Source organism: Toxorhynchites rutilus, chromosome 2 (genome assembly GCF_029784135.1).
Source record: "Toxorhynchites rutilus septentrionalis strain SRP chromosome 2, ASM2978413v1, whole genome shotgun sequence".
Lineage (NCBI taxonomy): Eukaryota > Metazoa > Arthropoda > Insecta > Diptera > Culicidae > Toxorhynchites > Toxorhynchites rutilus.
This window is the reverse complement of record NC_073745.1, coordinates 107,183,333-107,209,657: the sequence shown is the minus strand read 5'-3', so window position 1 is coordinate 107,209,657 and position 26,325 is coordinate 107,183,333. Positions and strand designations below refer to the sequence as shown.

At 36.6% G+C, this 26,325-nt stretch overlaps 1 protein-coding gene and 4 non-coding genes across 5 annotated transcripts in view; 1 reads left to right on the top strand and 4 right to left on the bottom strand.

Moving 5' to 3' along the window:
• The window catches only part of LOC129771833 (matrix metalloproteinase-2-like), a 179,299-nt gene that overhangs the window by 62,011 nt on the left and 90,963 nt on the right, over positions 1–26,325 (top strand). The gene's annotated exons all lie outside the window — the stretch shown is intronic.
• Positions 5,812–5,884, bottom strand: Trnar-acg (transfer RNA arginine (anticodon ACG)). Its single transcript has one exon. It is a non-coding gene; the product is annotated as a tRNA-Arg (tRNA).
• Positions 9,836–9,906, bottom strand: Trnag-gcc (transfer RNA glycine (anticodon GCC)). Its single transcript has one exon. It is a non-coding gene; the product is annotated as a tRNA-Gly (tRNA).
• On the bottom strand, positions 19,359–19,431 carry Trnar-ccu (transfer RNA arginine (anticodon CCU)). Its single transcript has one exon. It is a non-coding gene; the product is annotated as a tRNA-Arg (tRNA).
• On the bottom strand, positions 22,257–22,329 carry Trnar-ucg (transfer RNA arginine (anticodon UCG)). The gene has a single exon. It is a non-coding gene; the product is annotated as a tRNA-Arg (tRNA).

Genomic DNA, 26,325 nt, shown 5'->3' with positions numbered 1-26,325 from the left:
TTGGCCGATGCTACGGCTGCTACTATGCCGGTCTTTCTCGGCTAATTCAGCGATTTTGTCGCAATTTTTGACGACAGGCCTTCCGGAGCGTGGCGCATCTTCGACGACCTCTACACCAGAACGAAAACGTTGAAACCATCGTTGTGCGGTGGAAATGGAAACTGTATCGGGTCCATAAACTGCACACATTTTATTGGCATCTTGAGATGCATTTTTGCCTTTGTCATAGTAGTATTGTAAAATATGTCGGATTTTCTCTTTATTTTGCTCCATATTTGCGACACTATAACTCACGAACTTCTTCTTCTTTGTTTTTAAGAGGCTTTAAACTTTGCAGTTCATTCGCCTCTAAACACTCACGAACGACTTAACCAAACAAAACACTGTCAAGGACTATATTATAGCGCGTAAAAATACCTTTCCAACAAGCTATAGTATGACTCGATACAATGAATACAACTAGAACTACGCGCTTACAACGACACCTCGCGGAAATACCGCAGGACTTTTTTGACAGCCTAATATCTAGCCAGAAATTTGAGCTTCAGCTTGGATAGGCTGTATACTCCGTAGCTGTGCTCCGTGGTTGGCCTGAATCTGCAAAATTATACAAAGAACACACTGATTTTTGTTATCAAAAATTTACTTTCTTGAACTTTTCGTTTTTCTTCTAAGGCAGAACATATGGTATGTAGAGTAGCGCGGGGCAAAAGTGCGCATTGGCCGTTTTGAAGCAAACGAGCATAACAATTCGACAACAGTGTATTCGTTTGATACATTATTACACCAGCAGCTCACACATATAAACAAGATACATTTCATGAAAGTGGCATAAAGTTATAAGGTAAAAGGAGTTTTGCGATGTTTTGATCTATCTTTTTCAGTTATGGAGATGACGATTTACTTATCTGAAATAACTGGAAAGTTCGAAACTACACTGTCAAGGAAACCTTCATTCTATAGTAGATGATAGTGCGTATTCGTTTTTGTGAAAAAGTTCAAAAATTGTATGTGGGGCAAAGGTGCGCAGTGGCTGTGGGGTAAAAGTTCGCATCAGAGTTTCGCTCTGAAAAAAATTAATTAAATGTTTTCAACCAAATTTTTAACGGGACCCTCAATAAGAAAACTGATTTGAAGAAATGCACTCCATAAATGCTCAAATGGCCCGACAGAGGCTTCGGGGGGAGTCTCGAAGCGTCGGATTGTGGCAGACCTCGGTATTTCTGAATCAGCTCTGAGAAAGAGGCTCATATCAGAAAGTGATTTATGATTTGAGTCTTCTTTTATTGACATTTCTACTTCTGCTGGGATGTGTCAGCGAGCACCTAGGGCGGTGCAGGTTAGTATTTACGAATGAGCAATCTGAGGCTCTGGCGGACCACTGGACAAAGAATTCTATGGTATGACTCCCAAAGATTTACGGCGTCTGGCGTTTGATTTTGCGGAACCAGCACGAATTCAACCAAGTTGCAAAACTGGCAGGAAGAGATTGGGATTCTAGCTCCATGATGAACCATCGTCTGTCTCTTCGAACCCCACAACAGCATAACGAAACAACAGCGCTTCAAGGCAAAGCGTCGGAATCCTCAGAACCGAAATCCAAGATGAGGAATGAAAATAAACAATTGCTTAAAAATAATTCAAAATGAATTTCAAATGAAAAATGTTTTTATTTTCACCATGCATTCAATTCAACAACGGTTATGTTTCGTTTATGTTTATGTTTTCACAATGAACTTCAAATAAATATTGTTTGTTTTAACAATGAGTTTCAAATAAATCAAGTGAATGTAACTATGCATTTATAAACTTGATCTATATAAATAAAAATGATTTGGTGTACGTTCCTCACCATTTTAAGGGGGTAGTACACCATAGAAACTTGAAAAATAAAAAAAAAATCTGGCCTAAAATGTTCTCTGGGATGTCTACTTTACTGTAGTTTTTGTCCCAGGTTTGTCCGATGTTCCGTTCCCAAGTTACAAGCCAATTAGTGGACTCAAGCTTTGCGTAAGGAGCGCGAATCCAAAATTTAAAACGCGTTTTTCTCGAAACTATGTTTTGCAAACTGGTGGGAGTTCTACCTCCGGAAAGGTCCATCCGATTTTGATGAAACAGGTTTCCTCAGATTCTCCACTAAATTTCCTGTCATTGCACAATGGTTCAGGAGATGCATTTAAGTGGAAATTAGCATTCAGAGCTCGACAGTTATTCTCTAGACAAAAACTGTCTGAGACAAAGTTGTTACATATGATAGAGCGCACATTTTTATGTTATCAAGAATAGGGTGACCAACATTGTCGATGAAATAAGAAATCTAACTTTCTTATCTTTATATATAGAGGTAAATATAGTTCGGCAATGTTGTAGTCCCAGTTATTTAAGACATCTTTGTAGAACAAAGTTTTTTTCTATCTCTTGAAATAACCGATATAGCGCCTTTTTTCTAAGTGACGTTAGGGTCACCACGAAAAAAAACTGTTGTTTTCTCTAACTTTTATATTTCAAATTCTACATACAAACTGTCTTCGGAAGACTTTTAGAGCTTACTAATACAAACATTTTGCGATGCAGAACTTGTCAATATTTCAACTTCACTCAAAGTTATTGATATTTCTTCCCAAAAAACACGCTCTTTTCATTTGTTTGTCATTCTTTCTGGGGCAAACATAAAAAATGTTTGTTGACCGAATTTGAAAGAAAAAAAATCATTCTATATAATACGTGATTTTCAAAACTATGTTATTTTTTGTGTTTGAGTAAACTGAAATTGAAATCATGAGTTTTTGGGTAGAAAAACACCTTTAAGATTGAGTAGGTTTAAGATATCGGCAAGTTCTGCATCGCAAAATGTTGGTATTGATAAGCTCTGGAAGTCGTACGAAGACAGTTTTGATGTAGAATTTTCGAAAATAGGGTGACCAAAATTACCCATGAAATAAAAAAATCTAACTTTCCTATCTTTACTATCTATCTTTAGATAGAGATACACATGGTTCGACAATGTTGTAGTCCTAGTTGTTTTGAACAACTTTGTAGAACAAAGTTTTTTTTTATATAATCGATTTAGCGCTTTTTTCTAAGTTGCATTAGGATGACCATGAAAAAACGGGTTTTTTTCGTACGACTTTTAGAGCTTATCAATTCCAACATTTTGCGATGCAGAACTTGTCAATATCTCAGTCCTACTTTATGTTACTGATGTTTTTTACCCAAAAACTCATGATTTCAATTTTAATTTATTGAAACACAAAAAATAACATAGTGTTTAAATCACATATCATGTAGAGTGAAATACACTGGAGCGTGTTTTTTTGGGAAGAAATAGTAATAACTTTGAGTGAAGTTGAGATATTGACAAGTTCTTCCGAATACAGTTTGTATGTAGAATTTGAAATATAAAAGTTAGAGCAAAACAACAGTTTTTTTTCATGGTGACCCTAACGTAACTTAGAAAATAGGCGCTATATCGATTATTTCAAGAGATAGAAACAAAACTGTGTTCTACGAAGATGTCTCAAATAACTGGGACTACAACATTGCCGAACTATATTTACCTCTATCTATAAAGATAAGAAAGTTAGATTTTTTATTTCATCGACAATTTTGGTCACCCTATTTTTGGTAACATAAAAATGTGCGCTCTATCATATGTAATAACTTTGTCGAAGACAGTTTTTGTCTAGAGAATAACTGTCGAGCTCTAAATGCTAATTTCCACTTAAATGCATCTCCTGAACCATTGTGTAATGGTTGAGATGATGATTTTTCAATTTGTTTTATTCTTTTTTAGACGTATTTTACATAAAATCATACTCTTTGGAATCAATGTTCAATATTGAGGAATAGGTCTGCTCGTTGCGGGCCCAAATGATTCGATCTGTTCGATTAGCAGCTCTTCTCAAGTTAGGTAAAGGTTCGAACTCTCGAAAAAGAGCTAGTGTTGATACAAATTTCGACAATTTCAAGACGAAAATTTAGTGTTAATTTATGTTATCACATGCATGGGTATGATGGGATTCAAGTAGCTAAAGAACACAGGGTGGTTATTGAAATATTCGTTTCAAAATTTTGGACATATTAGTTATCGTTGAAAATTCTTGGTTCGCTAAATTATCCAACGTTCGCAAGTTTCATGTGTCACCAATTTTGTTCAATTTATCGCATAGAGAAAAAGTAATAAGAAATCGGAGAAAAATCCACAATATTTTGACCGACTCTTCGTGGAAATGCTCTTTCTTAGATATCCATGGCATAGAAGAACGATGTGTTACTCTCCTGTCAATTTCAGTCATCTCTATCTATCGTGTTGCAACATCTTTATTTCAGCTCATTTTCGTTTGGACATCGAAATGAGTCAAATTTGCCACAATGCAAATCCGGCAGCAATGAACGCGAGGCGTCGTTCGACGCTCGGACAGCGAATTAGCATTGTGTCTAATTAAGACACGAAATGAACTTGAGAATGCAGTGATGCAGCGAAAGCAAAACAAAACACACCAACCAACCATCAACCAGACCGTGGCCAGATGTGGCCGCGCCGCGCTTAGCATATGATTCGTTTTTGATCCCCCGCCACGACTCGCGCGGATGAATTCACACAAAACAGATGAGTATGGGTATCCATGGGTTGAATGTTCTACCCGAGCCTAGATTATCATTTCACGCCAATGGACAACGTGATCATATGGACAACAGACACAGATGAGTAAAAAATGTTCGTATCAGGCGGGATTGCACGCATCGAATTTCGATACGTGTGCACAAGGGCGCCTCTGTGAGCGACTTTCACTTCCGATGTGTTGCAATTAGGTCACTGTGGCGCTAACCTCACTTCCGTGAGGACACGTACTCATCGATGGGAAGCACGAAGGCAATGTCGTAAATAAAATACCGCGAGAAAAAATAGAGTATTACTAAGCCCTCCATGAATGCTGTCAGCTTGTCGGAAAGTCGAGGTTGGCGAGAGGTAAATTACGATGTAAAAACAGAAAAATTCAAATTGTTGAATCTTTTTTCGGCACTCAGTTCAGCTCTCTGAGCCGAATCGAATAGGGTGTTCACTGTACCGAAAATATATCGGCCGGTTCCGAACGCTGTCCCGACCAGCATTAATCCTCTCAGCCGGTAATGCACCCTTCCCATTCAACAAAATAAAACACGTTCTCAAACGCGTGGCACGCAAAAATGCGTTCCGAGCCGGCACTGCCTCGAACTGTGCCTTCCCGAAATCTGGAGGAGGGAGATAATGCATAGACGGTAATCCAGCTATGTATGAATGTATTTATAGTCCCAGAAGTCAGCATCACCGGGTGAGTGATTGTGAGTGAGTCAATGGGTAACAGTGAACTGCACGAAAAGTGCACATCCCGGAATGATTGGATCATCTGCCGTAGATGATGATGATGGTCTTGTCTGAAAATAGACAAGCCATTGCACTGTTCCTTTGGTTTGGACTGGGTTGGGTGGTGATTTATTGAGTGCGTGTTTTCCAGGAAGAAAGCAGCGAAGATATTATCCGGCGAGTAATGTGTGGAGTGTGATATGAGAGCAGTCCCAGTAGCTTATAATTGAAGAGCCAGAGATCAGTGAGATTTGCTATGAAATGATGTGGGAAATGTTGTCTTGCATTGAACCGATTCGAAACAGAACATGTTTATGTTACCAATCTACCCCAGCTGTTGTAAGATGTTTGAAAACAATCTTTCAGCTTGCGGTGATCAACTTATCAAAGAAGTAAATTATTTATGGGAAAATGGAATGAGAAGGAACAATGAATTGCCTTGGTGAAATAACGGTAAAAAACGGCATCGATCCTGCCAGGAGTCGAACCTGGAATCTTCTGATCCGTAGTCAGACGCGTTATCCATTGCGCCACAGGACCGTGTTCATCAGAACGATTTTAAATTATGAGATATAAAAATTGAAAATTGAAAATCGAAAAACCCAAAAATACTAAAAAATAAACAAAAATTTAATAAAAATCGAATATTATACTAAATCGGTGAATAAAAACCATGGAAGATTCAATCGAGATTGAAAAATTGAAAAATTTAAAAATTTAAAAATTTAAAAATTTAAAAATTTAAAAAATTTAAATATTTAAAAATTATAAATTATGATTTATAAATTTGAGAAATTGAAAGATCGAAAAAAAGAAAAACCTTGAATTCGATAAATAAAGAAATACATAAATTGAAAAATTGGAAGATTGAAGCATCGAATAAAAAATTGAAAGTTCGAAAATCCGAAAAATTTTAAAAATCTAAATATTGAAAAATTAGAAATTGAAAAAAAATAAATGATCGAAAAATTTGAAAATTCAAAAAAAAAATTATTTCGAGAAATGCCTACATCAGTAACCTATGAAGGAATCGCTAAATTGGAAAATAGTATCGAAAAACAAAAAAATCTATAAATCAAAAAATAAATAAATCGAAAATTGAAGCATCGCCAGGTACTGATCCTGTCTGGGCCGTAGTCAGATGCGTTATTCAATGCGCCACAGAACGATTTTAAATTATAAAATGGTGAAAATTGAAAATTGACATTGAATCGAAAAATCAAAAAAAAATCGAGAGATCAAGAAATCAAAAAAATCTAAAAATTATAAAAAATTGAGATCGAAAAATTGAAATATAAAATAATTTCCAAATAAAGATAAAAAAATTAAGGAATAAATTGAAAAAAAGAAAATATTGAAAAATTGAAAAATCTAAAGATAAAAAAAAATTAAAAATAAAAGAAATGGAAAATCAAAAAATCAGATAATCGAAAAATTTTAAAATTGAAATATAAAAAAATACAAATAGATTTCGAGAAATGCCTACATCGAAACCTATGAAATGAACAGACCGAAAAACACGAAAAATTTAAGAATCGAAAAGAATTGTAAGTTCAAAAAACGAAAAACTAAAAAATCTGAATATAAAATTAGGAATTCAAGAATCGAAAAATTATAAGTTGAAAAATTTAAAATCTAAAAACTGAAAAATAATAAAACCTAAAAACCTTAAAACTAACAATAAAAAAAATTAAAAATAAGAAACTAATATAGTTAAAAAATTAAAATATTAAAACATTAAGAGATAAATTGAAAAAAAATAATAGAAATTAAAAAATTGAATAACCGACAAATCGAAAGATAAAAAAATAGGAAAAATTGAAAATCGTTAAATCAAATAATCGAAAAATCAAAAAATTAGAAAATTATTGAAAAAAATCAAATATTAAAAAAAATTGAAAACCGAGAAATCGAAAAATCTAAAAACTGAAAAATCGTTAAGTGAGAAAATTCAAAAATATATGATAGATAAAGAAAATCGATATCTAGAAATCAAAAAATCGGAAAACTTCTAAAAATCGGAAAGTTTCTGGAGTCGAAAAAAAGTTTCTGGAGTTGAAACATCATCGAAAAGTGAGAACAAATTAAGACCAAAAAATCATTAAATTGGAAAATCAAAACATAAAAATAAATAAAAAAATCGAAAATTTAATACACAACAAAAATTAAAAAACCGAAGAATCAAATAATCCAAAAATCTAATACAGGGCAGACTCTATTATATACAGTATCCAATTTCTTTTCACTGTATATAATCGAGTCAAAAAAAATTCTGTTAATTGTTTTTTATATATAATTTTTTTCGTTTTTTGAATATTAAAGAAAATTTTAATTTTTGATTCACCTCTTAAAGTAATAAAATACCTTTCTTACATAAAAAATCCGAATTCTTCCAGAAGGTGATAGAAGATCATATTTGATGAAAAAATACAACAATGACAGGGTTTGGAATTTTTTTTTCTGTTTCGGGCTCTGTTTGCCTCAAACTGGCTTTAATTCAAAAGTTACGCTACCTAGAACAATTTTGTGGCTTCTATTTGAAGTATGAGAAAATTGTGAAACCTCCAAATTAGTGATCTTAAGTAACATTTTTGAAAAAATTAATAATTAGTGTTATTCTTAATTTCATCCAAAAAGTGCCTAATAAACCTGAAAATGACAACCAAATTAAAGCTCTCTAATCGATCTACAATTTGTTCTTTGACACCCATCGCCCATCTTTTTTAACTCAGCTGCAATATCATTTTAAACAATTCCTCAACATTCTTTGACTAGAAACTATACTCACAATAGCCGATCAACTTTCATTTTAACGTTGACATATTTCATTTTGGCTTGAAATTAGTCATATTTGAAACATAACGAATTTTTTTAACTGTGTATAATCGAGTCTAAAATTGTATATAATCGAATCATATAAAAATTTATTTTATTTATTTATTTTATTTATTTATTATACTCTTGCAGCGTAAGACAATTATCTTGTAATGCTACACAGTTCTTCTCTTTTTTTATGGAATACAGTGAAATCTTATTCTACATTACACAAGTAAAAAAACCTACGTAATCAACTAATAATATAATTTGCATTGCTTCTTAAACATACCCAGTGTGTTGATATTTTTCAGTGAATTTGGCAGAGAATTCCAATAAACTACACCCCTTACAAAATATGATTTGGCATATTGTGCAGTGTGATGTGAAGGTATAATTTGTATAATATTGTTTCGCTCTGATGCTTCTAAATGGTTTTAATTTTCCAACTAAATATTTTGGGCATTTCTTAGATATCAAGTTGTACATAATTATGTTAGAACGGTACTTAAAAAACTTGTAAAAAGAACATCCAAGCAACGAACTTTGGTGACGAGTAACGTGGTCGTATCGATTGAGACAACAAAACGCACACATGCATTCAAAGCAACTCTTAATTTTTCTTGAGTTCTCACTGATGTGTTAAAGAAGAGAGTGTCACATGAGATGAGATATGGTAATAGGAAACATTTGAAAAGTTAAATTGAAAATCAAAATTTCAAAAAATTGTAAAATCTGAAAATCAAAAACAACAAAATCGGGAATTGAAAAAAACATTAAACATTAAAAAGTGAAAAATCGAAAAAATTAAAGATCGAACAATCGAGAAATCAACGAAATTGAAAAACTGATAAGTCAAAAAATTAAAAAATCGAAAAACCGTTTATCAAAAAACCAATAAAACAAAAAATCAGAACATCTCAAAATTGAAAAATCCGAAAATAAAAAAATTTAATAACAAAGAAAGCGAAAATCGAATATCAAAAATTGAATATTGTAATCGAAATACAGTGAACAGAAAATAAAAAAAAATGAGAAAATTTTCGAAATGACAAATAGTTAAGTAACTCTCCTGCCAGCAGTCGAACCTGAAATCTTCTGAAACGTAGTCAGACGCGTTATCCATTGCGCCACAGGACCCAGACGATCTGCATTTATAGTCAAGGGTGTAGACTTTGCTTTGCTTCCTTGTTCTTAAGAGGCTTTAAACTTTTCAGTTTATTCGCCTCTAATAGGGTGTAAACGATTTTTTTGCAGCTTGCTTGTATCGTCAGTGACGATTCGTCACGCTACTTGATTTTGTAGTCCGTGTTAAGGAATACCCTTGCGGTATGTACGAATGTGTGGGATATTAGAAACTTTCATTGAGGCGCTGTTATATCAAACTAGCTATTGAAAAACTCATGATTTTCCATATCTATGTTCATATTTCTATATATTCAAATCGATTGGTGCAAGAATCTCGTAAATCTCTAAAGAGATTATTGAGCAAAAAGCGCTCATAATTTAACGTTTTTCATTATGCAACCCACATTTAGTTTTTCAATTTATACAATTATAATTATGGTTCTTCAACAAAACTGATCCTTGCTATCTTTACAGCGCAATATTGATACGACATGAAAAGGATTGGACTTCGATGAATGTATTTTAAAATAATTAACATAAAAAAACAGATGCATCGGCCGGGAATCGAACCCGGGCCGCCCGCGTGGCAGGCGAGCATTCTACCACTGAACCACCGATGCGCTCCTGAAAAGTTATTGATGAATATGCAAAAGTTATATTGATCTTCCTGGCTTGGCCACCGTTTGCATCGGCTTATCACATTCTGACCGTCGTCTACGTTTAAAGTTGTCTCAAGTGACCCACTTTCCATTACAATTTACCGGTCATGATTCGCTTAATGAATTTCATGGTTTTAGAAGTTATGAAAGTGTCGCTTTTCGTTCCACAGCTATAGATTGTTCGTAATTTATTGTTTTCTGAAAATTCTGTTATTTTAATCTATTCTTATTATTTAGAAAAACTGTGAATGTTTTTATGGACATTTAATGACAGTTAACTCATTTGTTCGTACAAACGTGGAACAATGTTTTGTGTGCTAAAGACTTACACTAACACATTAATTAGCATGTTTATTACTCATCAAGTAATTATTTACAAACAAAAGCAAGCGGAAAACAAGGACTGCTCAAAGAAGTGATGAGAAGCGAATATTTATGTCAGACTACCCAGTGTCAGACCGGGAGCTACCATGGTGTCTCTCCCCGGGTCCCCGGCAAGCGGGAAATATGATATTGAAAACACAAGGTCAGTGCTATAATTTGCCTCATGACTCTGAATCTACCTACCCGTGGTCAGATGAAGGGCTGATCGTGAACGAGGTGATGTCCCTCAGGGGAGGAGAGCACATTATTTTGTTCGCTACTACATGATTAACAAAGACAATTGCAACGCGCATTGTGTCGTTGAACAACGCGAGCGTACCTTTGCCGATTGAGAAATTGCTTTGTCATGGTCAGCATCCAATGGACCCCTACTCTCGACGGGAGTGCTTTACAATTGCTAACTTGGACACAGAACAAACCGCTGATGATAGATCATCATCTTCACTCATCGCTTCCAAACGTTGGAAGGATTGGTAATTTCATGGATGTTCGCCGCGGATTGGCGTGGTGTGGAAAGATTCAATGCTCTTGCCAATTTTGGAATGCCGATGACGATGATGCGCCTTCTCGGAATTCCGTTTACTTTTCCGCGACCAATCCGGTCAGTTAAATTCCCGCTTCGTACATTGCGGTTAAATGACTAATAGTAGCGGACTGTTCAATGGAATGTTGTTAGTTGGCCACATATAATCAGACGACTGTCAAATTTGGATTTGTTTTCCTGCTTTTCTGCAACGTGTTAATGTGCTGTTATCCAACCGTTGAAGTTGACGCGGCGGAACGCTTTGTTCTTTTGGGTTGGAAACAAATGGTTACATTTGAGATTTGTGCGATGCCCGGAGCCGGTATGTTCGAATTTCGCTTAATCTGCACGCTAATGGTGCTCAGGTGTTCACACCTTTCGTTGGCTGTCGGGCGGGCGTGTTTATGCTACCGTAACTGTCGCCGGTTTTGGTTGGGTTTGATGTAGACTGGAACAGTTGGCAATTCATGCAAAAAACAATATTTTTCATAATCGCAGAGAGACATCCATAAACAACAAAACAAAATTCAAGTTTTTAGAAGCTACTTTCAAATTGCGTTGATCGACATATGTTGCGAAATAAGGCTAGCATTGTCACACCATTTCATGAATCTATCTGTATGATAACTAAAGATAAAGATATTCATCCTCAACGAAATGATTGATGGAAACTGGTTCTTAGGCATAACAGTTGCACGTAGCATGAAGATGGGTAATTATGGTGTTTTATATCACTCTCCCAGCTCTAGTGACCAACGTCTCGTTGAAAAGTTAGAAAACTGGCTCGGAATGTTCATTGCTTCTAGTAAACTAAATATACTGACTGGTGACTTTAATATCAATTGGTGTGATAACCATAATTCGAATCATTTGAAGCGTTTAGCTGAATTTTTCAATTTAAAACAAACTGTGAATGAGTTTACGCGTTTTTCCCAGCACAGTAAAACTTTAATTGATCATGTGTATTCCAATTTTGATAGTGTTTGTTCATTAACAGATACTGATTTAAAAATAACCGAACATGAGACCATAGTTATTAACGTTTTGGATAGTTTCATTAACAACGAAGATTATGTGAAATTGAAGTGCTGGGGAAAATATTCGAAACAGGCTATTTCGAACCTTGTGGAGAGAAGCCTGGATTTTCCATTCGAGGTTGGTAACTTAGATGAATCTACAGCTGTTCTAACTAACGTCCTGAAAACGTGTACAAATCAGCTAGTTGATTAAAAGTTGGTGTCTATGAAAAACTCGAACAGCTGGTACAATTTGGATCTTTTACGTCTTAAACGTAAGAGGGACAGATGGTACAAAAAGTTTTGTAGAACGAATAGGGATATTCATTGGAACAGGTACACGATAGCGCGGAATAAATATTCACAATCAAGAAAAAAAAACTCGTTGTGAATATTTTCAGAGGAAAATTGATCAGCTTCAAAACAACGGCAAAAAGTTATGGAAAATTTTAAAATCTTTATTGAAGCCAAGTAATTGCAAACCGCGGTCCATAACCTTCAATGGAACATTAGAACAATCCGAGCCAGTAATAGCATCTAAGTTTAACGATTATTTTGTCGATAGTGTTTCATTGATCAATCAATCTATTGAATTGGTCGATGAACCCGATGAAATAAAACAGCCGGTTAATAGTAATTGTAGATTTGAAGATTTCCACCCAATTACATTAGGTCAGTTGAAAACTATTTGCTTTTCATTAGAAAAAACGGCTGGAGTAGACAATGTTAATGCTAGAGTTGTTCAAGACTGCTTTTATATCATTTCTCACATCATGCTGGACCTTATAAATACATCATTGCAAACTTGGCATGTGCCTCTTTAGAATCTTTAGTTGTTCCGATCCAAAAGGTTGCTGGAACGATTAAACCCGAGGAGTTTCGTCCCATCAACAGGTTGCATACCTTAAAGAAAATATTGGAACTTGTTGTTAAAGGCCAACTGTTGGAATATTTAGATTGTAACTCTTTGCTAATACCAGAACAATCGGGATATCGGGAAGGTCCCTAGTTGTTGAACACGATTAAGCGCTTCGGAAATACGAGTACTGCATATAAATGTTTTGAAAGCTTGAATTTGTATGACAGAACTCAACGGACTGCTTTTAGCGATTTCATTTCCAGTCCTGTAGAGAATAATTTTGGAATACCTCAGGGTAGTGTTAGGGCCTCTTTTATTTATTATGTATATCAATAACATGCGGAGAGTCTTACAATTTTGCGATATTAATCTTTTCGCAGATGACACTGTGTTATTCATTGCAGCTAAAAATGTATATCAGGGCGATTTACACTTGAATGACGATTTGCGTTTTCTAAGTAGATCGTTGAAGTATAAGCAATTGAAATTGAACATAAGTAAAACAAAATACATGATAATCTCGCGAAATCGAATAAATGAGAACCTCTCTATTGTTATTGATTACGAAGCCATTGACCGCGTTTGGGAGATTAAATATCTTGGCGTGATTATTGATGACAGAATGAAGTTCAACACTCACATTGACAATGTCATCAAGAAAATTTCCAAGAAGTATGGAATCTTATGCCGATTGAAAAACGATTTAACTATTTGCAGCAAAATACAGCTATACAAATCAATCATCTCTAGTCATTTGGACTTTTTTTTCTTCAATTCTATTTCTAGCCAATGGAACACAAATATCGAAATTACAGCGTTTGCAGAATAAAATAATGCGATTAATACTAAAATGTAATAGGTTCACTTCCTCATCTTTGATGCTGGACGCTTTGCAATGGTTATCCGTGAAGCAAAGAATTGTTTATTTAACTATGGTGTTCATTTTTAAAGTAATTAACGGTTTGCTACCTCGATATTTGTGTGATCGAGTTGAAAGAGGAAGTGACTTTCATAGTTATAACACTAGAAACGCGAATGAATTAAGAACACTCCGTTTCTTGACATGTGCTTCACAAAATTCGTTGTATTTCAAAGGAATAAATGTTTACAACTCGATGCCAAGGCATATTAAACGTGTAACAACATTAGCAGAGTTTAATAGAAAGAAAAGAAAAGAAAAGAAAGCTGTGTTTTCATAATAGCTGAATGATTTTTTTTACTGTATGACGAAAATTTCAACTGACGAAGTTTTATACAAACGGATAATTTATGTAAAAATTTTATGCAGTCTTTTTTTTTTTTTTTTTCATAGAATATTGTATCTGACGAAGTTTCTATTGAACGGATTATAATGTGTAGACGATTTAATTTTTTTACATTTTTTTTCTCTATTTTGTATTAATCTCTATTATGTCTTTCATGATCTTTCATCACGTTTATTTTGACGATTACTTTATTTTGCTTATCTTCCGTGGAATTTGATAGCAGGGTCATCGCGAATAATGCAACAAAAGACTTAAATGTGGTACAGACACGAAGAGGGATGTTTCAACATTGAAAGTATTTGGCAAGATAACGTGGAAGCCATGACCGAAACAAAACAGGCCCCGACCTATAGAATAACTCAATAATAAAAATATAATAAATAATAAATCATATGTTTATGTAATACTTAAAACGTAATGTAATTTCATTTAACGAACGATTTTGCATGATCACCATCGTCTTATAAATGATTTAACCGAACTGATACAGAAGCTCGATGTCATTCTAATTATCAAATGAATCACATGCAAATCTAGATCGTTATTGCATCAGTTCTAACGTTCTACAGTTAATTATCCAACAAATAACCTTGTCCCAATAACGAGACTGATTGGAAATCATGTAACCAATCGATATGTAAAAACTACGCCAACACCGCATTATACATGTGTAAATCATTGGCCAAGACGTTCTCGGCCTTTACGCAACTCGGACCACGCTTCGCTGCGACTCATCGGAATAATTTGTAATCCAAACAATTACCATGAAGTGATGTCTCGTGAAGCGATTATCTCCTCGTGGAAGATAGGGTCAGGGAGGAAACTGTGTATGTCGCTTATCTTTTAAAGCTTCTTGCCTTCGACGATTCCATTGATCACACATAGAATGATTGATGACAGCTCAACACACACACACACATACACTTCGAACGCCCATCAATTCATCAAAGATTACCATAGCTCTCAGTACCCGTTCGCTAGCAATGGAAACTTGTCCATCCATATCGGACAAAACATGCTGGAAAACTATCAGCCGGATGAACTCTGCGATTGCACTGAGAACAACCGCTCGCTAGAATCTTCTTAGCGACTGAGAAACGCTGACAGCGGATGGCGAACATCATGGGGTGGTCCCATAAATTATCGACAACTGTCAAAACATTGTTGAGATGGGAATTTCTGAGGAGCAGCGAACGAAAAGGCAGACACACATGCACATGCACCCCGAAAGATAAAATGCGAGAACGGAATGAACGGAAAGATGCATCGCGATAAGTTGTCAGTGGCGATTATGGTGATGACGATGACGCGCTGCCTCCAAGCGAAATGTTCAACAATGAAACCCACTTAATATTTCATTCTCTAATCTCTGCTTATGCTTCATAATCTGCATTTATAAATTATGCGTTTGAATGTGACTTGTGACTAGTTTTATTCATGTGCTTGTTCGCTTCGTTTTTTTTCTCTCCATTTCATGGAGGAGCGAGAAACTTGCGCTATGAATGACAATAGCGCGGAGATGTCAACGAGATACATATTTGTCAGCAATTAGAATAAAGTTAAATGACTTTCTTTTGGGAACCCGACAGAATTCCGAAGTTACATTCCTTAAATTTTGAAGTATTCAAGAGCGTAGGGTAAATACTGACTCCCAACTTATTCGTATTTGTCGGTTGTCATTTGATAACCCTTTGTTTAACCCTCTTCAGAATTTGATTTCCGCTGCACACTTGGGCCAAACTCTTCGCGCGGATAAATTTACGATTTCCAAACTCAACTATAACGGCAAAATGTGACTCATTTAATGGGGCAAACGGGGTTCGAAATTTGACACTCGGCTGCCAGAAGCATCCGTTCGGATAATTCCGTTTTAAAAAGGGTTCGCCGACTTTTACCGCTTCAGCCAGTCAGTAGTAATTTTAAGGTTTGTTTGTTTGTTTGTTGGGCGACAATTGTTTCGGGGCGTATAATATCGTCTAATCATATCCCATAAAACTGGTTTAATGCGCCGTAAATCACAGAGCAGGACGGCGCGCAAAATAGCACCATAAGTCACCGACAAGAGTCGCCCCCAAAAGTTCACACAAACACACACACACAGCACGTGAAGATGATTGTGCTCTTCTGAATTAAATTACCTTTCCTCGGTGTCGCGTATGCGCTTCTTCCCTTCCACTCCGCAGAATACATTCCTCAAGTGGGCAACGCCGGTACTCGTAGCTCGTAGTTTCCAAATTTCTCGAAAGAAGCACGCGTGAATCCATCTTGCTGTGTATGTTTACCTGCTGCAGCTCTTCTCGTTGCCGTTAGAGTCAATGGATGCTGGGGCACTTTGGGCTTCCATTACATACTGACTTGTTGCGTTTATCCGGGTCGTGCCGTCTCGTTTGGTTACAGAATAAGAGACCTCTTGCGAGGAAAAGATTGTTGTTAGCGTAGTTTTTCATAGTGCTGCATCCTTGAGGAAACGGTTGACAGTCACAATATGATGCTCGTTTTCGGGGCTGCAAGGGTGTTAAGAAGAAATACGGAGAAGGAACATAAATAACTGCACAATAGACCTGCAGTGGTGCTGCAGGTCTTACCTGTTGGGTTCTTTTATTTGTATTCCTTGCGGTTTCAGTAACAATGTGAGAAGAATGGAAAGGACATTATTTATCTGGCTGATGATCTAGGATGCGATATGTGGAAATGAGTCGTTGGTATAAGCTTTTGGTTATCTTCTTGGAATGATATTATTGAGTTTTTGTCCTTTCAATTTAGACGCTTTGTTATGAGAAATAATTTATTGACTTATATTTGTTACTGTACTGTTCGTTGGACAATTACGACCTGTTTTCTGATTGAAGTGTACTATCAATTTCTTGCAGGATGGTGTTTCTTTTCAATCACTTTTTCTCGGAGGTGAGATGACGAATCTTTCTTCTAAATCATTCAGACTTCTTCATTTTTGAGAAATCGAAGTGCTACCCCTAGTAGTGTGAAGCAAGCGGCTCATATTTAATTTAAAAATATCTTCTTCCCTATCTGGTTCTGGTATCTGGTTTATAGGTTCGTTCAAAAAAAAAGTTTCAGTGCCTCAGAAATCGCGCAAACATAAAGTTAGGACAAAAAACAAGGTGATTTTCGTAATTTACGTTTTATTTTCTATTTTTCTACATAATCGCCTTAACGTTCGAGGCATTTTTCATAGCGTGGCACGAGTTTTTCTATTCCGAGCGCGAAGTGCGTAGCGTCCAACTTTTTGAAGTACAATGTAACTGCGTCACGAATTTCTTCAATGTTATCGAATCGTTGACCACCGAACGCCTGTTTCATCACCGGGAATAAGTGGTAGTTGCTAGGGGCGAGGTCTGGGGAGTAAGGAGGTTGCTCGAATGCAGTCCCTTTGAATTTTTTCAATTGCTCTTGATTTACGCGAGCAGAATGAGGTCGCGCATTATCGTGGATGAGGAACACTCCTTTCGTCAATAAACCTGGCCTTTTGTTCTTAATCGCGGTTCTTAATCGGTCCAAAACATCACAATAGTACGGCGATGAAACAGGCGTTCGGCGCATCGCGCTCAGAATAGGAAAACTCGTGCAACGCTATGAAACGCTTCGAACGTTATGGTGATTATGTAGAAAAATAGATAATACATAATTTTCGTAGATTACGAAAATTACCTTGTTTTTGTCCTAGCTTTATTTTTGCGCAATTTCTGAGGCACTGAAACTTATTTTTTGAACGACCCTCGTATGTAAAAAATTCTCAAGAATCGTTTGAAGAAAAAATATTAAAAAATTTAAGCGCCCTTGGTCCCGAGACCATGTAAACTATAAAAAAACAAATACAATCAATAATAACAAAAAATAAATACTAGTTTTTTGAAAGTTCAGTATTTTTTTCAAAAACACCAGATAATTGGCTTTAACTTGATATTTAGATCATCTTAATCGGTCCAGTAGTTCAAAAGTTATGATTTTTTTTTAAAGTTATTCTTGGAAAAATTGTAAAAAAATGATTTTCCGAATGGTCACCCTAACGCAAAAAAAAATACTGGTCTAATATTTTGCAATAAGAAACATAAACACCACTTTTCACGAAATTCAGAGAATCATTATGAGTCTCTCCTGACATGGTGTACTTAACGCTAACCTCATGATTACTGGAGCCACCACTTCATCCACTTTCGAAAAAAATGTGAGCGTTCTTTATTACTGGCAATTAGGTTCCTAATGGATTCTTGTATTCTGAATGTAATGCAACTACCTGCGGTTTTTAATTAGTTTTTGCTTTAGATTCCATGTTCAATTATACTACTCGAATGAGCTCTGGGTCACACGTTCAAAGAAACACGATGAACATTCAATGCTGTATGGATATTCTTACAGGAATTATCGAAAATTCAGTTGAATACTGGTTTCGATGTATTTTATCATAGTGTTTATAAATTGTAGCACTGTAATATCTCAGTTCATAATTATGAAAACAAAATCATTTTTTTTTGCAAGTGTAATATTTTTTCAAAGAATTTTTTTTGACTCATTGGATTCAATTTGATATGACCGATCATCTGAATCGGTCCAGTAGTTCGAAAGTTATGAATTTTTGAAGGTTTTTTCGGAAAAAGGGAAAAAATATTTTTCGGACCACCCTAAAATGAAAACGGGTACATTAATGAAAAAAATAAAAAATGGTCTTATATTTTGCGATAAGGAACAAAACTTCCACTTTTCTGAGGAAAAATTTGAGAACCACTATATCGGTTTGGCATGGAATGATCCTCTGAAAGGATGGAATACTCGAAAGTGCAACCATCTAGATAAGATGATGTCATGCTAATCGTCAGCGTACATCAGCAAACACGATATCAGCCGTGAGCAAAGATCTAAATATCGTCGGTCCCAAACGCTACCTTGGCTACTTTGGGGGAGATGATAGGGTCGAAAGTATTGTTTTCATTATAGAAGTAATAAGAAAAAGATGTTTTTTATTAAATACAGATTTCAATACTTATAGACTTTTTAGACTTAAGTTTATCTTTATACAGTTATAAGCTAATAAAACTTAAGTTTAAATTGTAATAATAATAATCGGCTTCTCATCATTTGGCCAAGTCATAATAGATATACGAAAAATTAACAATACAAAAAAGGATCTCTGTAAGAAATACAAATTCTATAATTTATGAATGATACAAAAAAAAAACAAAGGAACATATTTCGAAGATCTGATGATTTAGTTTAGTGATAATTCACGGCGAATGTGATAACAAATGATCAAGCAACATATCAAGCATTGGCTTTAAAAAATCGAAGATTGTTCCTAATTATTTCATTCTCTGTTTGTCATGGATTGAAGGAAAAAGTTTGCCGTAATCGTTTACCCCAGATGGGACTCGAACCCACAATCCCCGGCTTAGGAGGCCGGTGCCTTCTCCATTAGGCCACTGGGGCTGTGTTGGTGATGTGTATATCAACAGTTTCGGATTTGGGACATGCGGTTGACGCACGATTGAAATTTTCTACATTTTCAATGTGTTACTGTAAAAGTGTCATAAAACGTTTGATCGGGAAATATTTAATATTTTTGTGTTTATATTTAGTTTGTTTTCGAATAATATTCATACTTTTGGCTCATTAGACGAAAGAGAGTGGCTTCAAAGCTCTATTCTTACTCTTTACGACTGATCCCTTAGTCTACGATTCAATCCCCAAAAGAGCGTATCAAATGCAAACGCTTCGATCGGTCACGCATCGAGTGTCTTACGCTGCTGGGCACCTTAGTGACCTATGATATGCAAGTGAACCACGAGTGAGAATAGATGTTGTAAGTGAAAGGGTTAATAAGATTTAGCATCTATTCATATTATGGCAATGGCATGTGTGGAAATAAATAATAAATTGTATAATATCAGAATCAACCATCGACCGAAGTTGTATCACATTGTTGATGGTATTTTTCGACTTCAACAGTTTTAATTATTTTTTTTCTATTTCTTGTCTTCTTTTTCAGGTATGTCCTCCTTCCCATATGACACCCCAATGACACGAATGCTCAAGACGGTAATGTAGTACTAACTCCTCCATTTGATATATTGTATTAAATAGTATGAAGGGACACGTAAATATCTACGATATCAGGTATCACTTAAATTCACTCACCTACACTTCCAGATCAATGCGGTACGTGTCGTGCTTAAGAAAAATAATAAGAGTAACGCCCAACATCAAATTTTCGCCTCGTTAGACCCTGATCCAACGGAATAAATCATAAAGCACAGAACAAAATGAATGGAAGCAGCAACATATGTTCTTTACGTCGAGATAAGCAACAAAAAGGAACAAAAAGAAGAGTGGAAATAATTCTGTTCGATTTTTTCTCTTTACAACAGGATGTTATGTTTTTTTTCAATACTCATAATTACAGTAGTAATTAAAAAATTCCGAACAGTTTCTTTTGGTCTGTCAAGTAAAGTTATAGTATTTTTATTGAGTTAATTGTTGGTAAATGAGTTTTCCAAATTTGGAGGCTCAGACATTTTCAGACTGCGGTGTAGTTCTCATCCAAATCAAGCTACAATTTGCAACGATTCAAGCGCGTGGAACGAACATATATTTACTTCAACATCCTCCGTCGGCTTGGCCGGAACAAAGTTGCATTGTCTATGTATATGAATGCAATCAGATGCATGCACAACAAATTGTTGGTCCGCAAGCTGCGAATATAAAAGAAGAGAAATAAAACACCCTCAGTGCGCTGTCAACAACAAACAGCAGCATACAATTTGATGAGTAGGATTATTGTATGATGGCTTTGCTAGCTGATATGCTATGTGTAGGACGTTTCGGGAGTCTCATCATTAGACGATTTAGAATTCGTTGTTTTAGCTGCTGAAGCTCCTTGTAGATATATTAGGCTGTCAAAAAAGTCCTGCGGTATTTCCGCGAGGTGTCGTTGTAAGCGCGTAGTTCTAGTTGTATTCATTGTATCGAGTCATACTATAGCTTGTTGGAAAGGTATTTTTGCGCGCTATAATATAGTACTTGACAGTGCTTTGTTTGGTTAAGTCGTTCGTGAGTTATAGTGTCGCAAATATGGAGCAAAATAAAGAGAAAATCCGACATATTTTACAGTACTACTATGACAAAGGCAAAAATGCATCTCAAGCTGCCAATAGAATTTGTGCAGTTTATGGACCCGATACAGTTTCCATTTCCACCGCACAACGATGGTTTCAACGTTTTCGTTCTGGTGTAGAGGTCGTCGAAGATGCGCCACGCTCCGGAAGGCCTGTCGTCGAAAATTGCGACAAAATCACTGAATTAGCCGAGAAAGACCGGCATAGTAGCAGCCGTAGCATCGGCCAAGAGCTGGGTATAAGTCATCAAACCGTTATTAACCATTTGAAGAAGCTTGGATGCACAAAGAAGCTCGATGTATGGGTGCCACACACGTTGACGCAAAAAAAAACATCTTTGACCGTATCGACGCATGTGAATCGCTGCTGAATCGCAACAAAATCGACCCGTTTCTGAAGCGGATGGTGACTGGCGATGAAAAGTGGGTCACTTACGACAACGTGAAGCGCAAACGGTCGTGGTCGAAGCCCGCTGAAGCGGCTCAGACGTTGGCCAAGCCCTCATTAACGGCCATGAAGGTTCTGCTGTGTGTTTGGTGGGATTGTCAAGGAATAATCTATTATGAGCTGCTTCCCTATGGCCAAACGCTCAATTCGGACCTGTACTGCCAACAACTGGACCGCTTGAAGGTAGCACTCACGAAGAAGAGGTCATCTTTGATAAACAGAGGCCGCATTGTCTTCCATCAGGACAACGCCAGGCCACACTCTTCTTTGGTGACGCGCCAGAAGTTCCGGGAGCTCGGATGGGAGGTTCTTTTGCATCCGCCGTATAGTCCGGACCTTGCACCAAGTGACTACCACCTGTTTTTGTCCATGGCGAACGAGCTAGGTAATCAGAAGTTAGCCACAAAAGAGGCCTGTGAAAATTGGCTATCCGAGCTTTTTGCCAATAAGGCAAAAAGCTCGGGGTATTATGAAGTTGGCATCTCGTTGGGAACAAGTCATAGAACAAAACGGCGCATATTTGACTTAAAACAGATGATTGTAACTAATTTTATGAACAAATGAAAATTCAAAAAAAATACCGCAGGACTTTTTTGACAACCTAATATATCAATTTACATCATGTTATGGCGTTTGGGTTTCAGTTGTGTACAAAAGGTTTTTTCAGGTCCAGGTAAAAAATCTCTTCCAGAGCGACCGTGACAGGACTCGAACCTGCAATCTTCGGATCCGAAGTCCGACGCCTTCTCCATTAGGCCACACGGCCGGTGATGATTCCCGCAATTGTGTGGCATTGAATCATCTGGAAACATGTCGGAATTATGATCAATTCTGGAAATCCATTTTTTTCTTGCAATACTTATTATTAAATGAAAAAATAGTACAGAAAACATTTGTTAAATCGATGCAGACAAATTGATTTTTTTTTCGTCAATAAAGGGTGTGTCACATCAAATTGCATCACGGAAAAAACGCTGTAGAAATTTAATTTTGACGTAGGACTACGTCTTTCATTTCTATACCGGGGTGTAAAAGCAAAGTTTCGAAACCGAAAGCGTTATGCCGGAGACCGATATTTTGAGCGTTAATAGCTCCTAAACAACTGAACGAAATGGTATGATAAACACTTCATTCGAAAGATAAAATGTCTACGCGTTATATACTTGTTACTTTTTGATCCAAAAACTTGTTTCAATAGCCTTAAAATTGTTCTCAAAACAGGCTATTAAAATCACCAATCGGTATATAAGCGAGCGCCGCTCGGAAATCCACTCAGTTCTAATTGAACAGCGATTGGAGCATGTTGTCGCTGTTGTGGTGAAGCTTTTCGTGTTTATCATGAAAGCGCGGATGAACGGTGTCACCAAGAGCCTGTTTGTGCACCTTAGGCCAGAAGGGAATCCATCAGGAGGAGAGTGATGCCACAAACGGTTCCCCGGGAAGACATCGCTACACACACACATACACGCGCGGAATTCTTTCTGTTTGGATGCCATTCAGCATCGAGAAAGTTCCGGAAAGATCTAATCATTTCTGGAATATAATCTGCCAGTTCATCTGGGAATTTAAAAAATAATTCATGTGAAAGAGTTTATTTTAATGTTTTCTAACCAAATAACACAGCGACCAAATACATTTGATTTTGTAATTTTTCAACCAAGTGTAATTAGCAGGAAAGCTTCTGAAAATTATTCTTCCCCATCAGTAGGATATTTCCGTATCCAATATTGTATGCGCACGCAATCGATTATTGCTCAGTCGCTGAAAGTTTCGAGCTCAGAGAGTTTATTCCCCTGTAGTTTGCCTTCCAAATTGCCATCGTAAACCACACCTTCTGTCGATTCAATCACACACAAAAAACATACTTAAACGATATTCTGGTGGTGAGACGCATTCATTTTTCGTGAGGACATCGACAAGACAACATCGTTGCCTAACGTGCTGGAGGAGGTGGACGGCTAAGGATCGACACATACACGCGCAGAACTCTTTCCGTTAGGATGCCATTCAGCATCGAGAAAGTTCCGGAAAGATCTAATCATTTCTGGAAAATAATCTGCCAGTTCCTCTGGGAATTTGAAAATACATTCATGTGAAAGAGTTTATTTTAATGTTTTCTAACCATGTAACACTGTGACCAAATATTTTTCAATCAAGTGCTATTAACAGGTGGTTATCGAGTTAGTATTAACTACTGGTGGGCATCCAGTATCTAGGAAAATGTGGAAATATCTAATCGTTGCTGGAAAATAATCTGCCAGTTCCCCTTGGAATTGAAAATTACATTCAAGCGAAAGAGTTTATTTTAATGTTTTCTATCCATAAAATATCCATATAATACCTTTGGTTTTGTGATTTGTCAATCAAGTGCAGTTAGCAGGAAAGCTTTTGAAGACTATTCTTCAGAACAAGGTTTTTCGTACCCTATATTGGATGCATAAAACCTTGTGCCTCCAACGTAACGCTCTCGTTTTCGAAGTCCCCCAAATATTCATTTATTCATTCATTCAGAATGGATTTAGATTCAACTTCAAACAAATGATCTCTAAATCAACTATAGTCCTACGTCACCCTTGCGGTTATACCAAAGATATAACCCACTTCCTGTTTTTAGGAATTATATCTTCAGCTTTCGCTTATAATCAGATAAGAGTGTATAGATCACGTTGGCCATGCTTCACTGTCAATTTTTCGTAAATTTGGAAAAATGTCGTCGAACGAAAAAGAGCGTCGTGAATTAATCCTGTGCACTCATTTCGAGAATCCGGAGTCGTCACATCGGGACATCGGTAAGATGCTGGGAATCGTCCGATCCACGGTCAGCAGAGTACTAAAACGATACTTGGAGAACCTAACCATCGACCGGAAGGTGAAGAACGGCAAAAATGGATGCTCCGTCAGTGAAAAAGATCACAAGCGCGTAGTTAAGCAGTTTAGACGTGATCCGAGAAGTTCGGCCTGGGATATCGCCAATAAGCTGAATTTGTCAAGTTCATTCGTCCAGCGGACCAAGCAGCGGGAGGGCCTGCGTACATACAAGGTTCAGAACGCTCCTAATCGCGACGAAAGGCAAAACATGGTGAGGAAGACGCGAGCCCGGAAGCTGTACACCGAAATGCTGACGAAGCCGCATTGCCTGGTAATGGACGACGAAACCTACGTCAAAGCGGACTTTCGTCAGCTGCCGGGCCTGTTGTTCTTCTCCGCAGAGGACAAATTCAGCGTTCCGGAGGAGATTCGTAAGCAGATACTATCCAAGTTTGCCAAAAAGTACATGGTGTGGCAAGCGATCTGCTCTTGCGGAAAGCGGAGCGCCCCCTTCGTGATGACCGGCACGGTAAACGGGCAGGTTTACCTTAAGGAGTGCCTACAGAAGCGCTTACTACCACTATTGAAGCAGCACGAGGGCCCGAACATCTTCCGGCCGGATCTCGCTTCGTGCCACTATTCAAAGGACGTGTTGGAGTGGTACGAAGCCAACGGGGTCACCTTCGTGCCAAAGGAAATGAACCCGCCCAACGCGCCGGAGCTCCGCCTAATAGAGAAATATTGGGCGATTATGAAGCAGGCCCTCCGAAAGAACCCAAAAGTTGTCAAATCGGAGGCGGACTTCAAGAGAAAATGGATTTCTGTTAAAAAAAAAACTACAACCTGACGTTGTACAGAACCTTATGGACGGGGTAAAGGGGAAGGTGCGGGCATACGGGCTTGGGCTCGAAGTATGAATAAAAAGAAAATGCCAAAAGTTGTTTAATAGTTTTTATTTTACTGTCTAAACTATTCAAAAGGATCGGTCTACTGGGCGAATTTCTACAGCGTTTTTTCCGTGATGCAATTTGATGTGACACACCCTTTAGAACAAATTATTCTTGAACAGAATTCATTGAAGTTTTCAAAACTGTCTTTTGATTTGCGATGCGATAATTATGAATTGAACAAACAACACTCAATGAACAAAATGATAAATTTTCCTTTCAAACAACAATTTCTACCTACAGAAACCTACTGAAACGTTATAGGAATCAAATTATTTTGTCCTAGTTGGCGAAAATTGTGCTAATTCACAACATTTTGAAAAAAAACAGAAAGAAATCGATTTTTTATTTCTCCCCGATATTTTTTTTCCACTACATTTCTATTTATAGAAAATTTTTTATTTCTTTGTAAAGAAAAAAAATGGCACCCAATAGAATTGCCTGTGAGGGCTAGTAATTTTAATGATGAAATTCGAAAATTCATTAGAATTCAATTCATAGAATGAAGGCTATTAATTTTTAATGATGAAATTCTAAAATTCAGAAATAAGGAACAATAAATAAGGTGGTGTTCAAAAAAAATTGTTCCATGACGCACACGATTCCAGCCCTTCTGGTTCTGTTTTGAAACAAAAAAAAAATCGAATAGATTCTGAATTAGTAAAGATGCCGCTATCGCATGAACCTTGGGCAAGTCAAAAACATGGTTTTTGAAAAAAAATGTCCCCGTTCGAAGAGAGGAATGCTGTTTTAAGCGCGTTTTTTTAAGTTTGGTAATTTTAAAAATAATGAAGTTAAAAAACTATAACTTTTTGTTTTTAGTTCATGTCATAGAGAGATGCATACAGATTGTATTCATATAAATTCGACATAAATCGGTCCAGTCAAACTTGAGATATTGTGTACGCCAGTGGGAAAAAAATAGTTTCTATAAAAACGCTTTCGAAGTTAATTGTTATGGCCGTTGTAGATTAGATACCGCGTAACTAAAATGGCTATAACTCGGT